Below are 1104 nucleotides of genomic sequence, written 5' to 3'. Positions count from 1 at the left end.
GGGCAGCAACAAGTTGAACGACTACCGGGCACGGAAGGCGCATGTTACGTGCGACGGCTAATGAGCGGCGGAAGTAAGAGCAACTGCCCGCCGTGTTCACGTCGCTGCTCTGCTATGCATAATTCAGCAGGGACCGGGAACCGTGTGACAACTGTGAGACGAAAATGGCTAAGGATGCTCCCCTGGTAATTTCCGCATTGCACGGTCTATCCATCGAAGAAATTTTGGTTCTTTTCTTCGTTGCGTCACTGGACTACACGTTCTCGTCCCATTTGTTTGGTCACGGCGAGCAACAAGTATGTGGCACTCGCGGAGTTCCAGAATGAGATTTTCACTCTGCGGTGGAGTGTGCGCTGATATGAAACTTCCTGGCAGATTAAAACTGTGTGCCGGACCGAGACTCGAACTCGGGACCTTTGCCTTCCGCGGGCAAGTGCTCTACCAGCTGAGCCACCCAGGCATGACTCACGCCCCGTCCTTACAGCTTTACTTCCGCCAGTACCTCGTCTCCTACCTTCCAAACTTTACAGAAGCTCTCCTGCGAACCGAGGTCCCGAGTTCGAGTCTCGGTCCGGCACACAGCTTTAATCTGCCAGGAAGTTTCACTCGCGGAGTTAATTTCCTAAATCGAGTAAAACTGCAGTCGACGAAAACTATTTCGCATTTCTTGTAACTTATTTACAACAGAGTAACATAAATAAATTCAAGAAAAATAGTCTCTCAGTACTGGCTTCTGTTTCTTAAACAACCCCATTGTTGGGACTAGAATTCCTTGTACGCTTGAGGAAGAAATGGCAATATCGTCAACAAATCTACATGTTCATCTACGCGGCTACTCTGCAAATCGCACTTAAGTGCCCGGCAGAGGGTTCATCGAACCACCTTCACACTATTCACTATTTTTCCACTCTCGAACAGCGTGCGGGAAAAACAAACACCCGTATCATTCCGTGCTAGCTCTGATTTCCCTCATTTTGTTATGATGATCGTTTCTCCCTATGTAGGACGTGCGTCAGCAAAATATTTTCGCATTCGGAGGAGAAAGTTGGCGATTTAGATTATGTGAGAGGATTCCGTCGCAACGAAAATCGCCTTTGTTTTAAT

The 1104-nt window shown here is 48.2% G+C and overlaps 1 non-coding gene across 1 annotated transcript; it reads right to left on the bottom strand.

The window, feature by feature from the left end:
• Positions 1–385: 385 nt before the first annotated feature.
• Trnap-cgg lies at positions 386–460 on the bottom strand. The gene has a single exon. It is a non-coding gene; the product is annotated as a tRNA-Pro (tRNA).
• Between the last annotated feature and the right edge of the window lie 644 nt (positions 461–1104).

This window comes from Schistocerca piceifrons, chromosome 8 (assembly GCF_021461385.2).
Source record: "Schistocerca piceifrons isolate TAMUIC-IGC-003096 chromosome 8, iqSchPice1.1, whole genome shotgun sequence".
NCBI classification, from domain to species: Eukaryota; Metazoa; Arthropoda; class Insecta; order Orthoptera; family Acrididae; genus Schistocerca; species Schistocerca piceifrons.
This window is presented reverse-complemented; position numbering and strand designations above follow the sequence as displayed.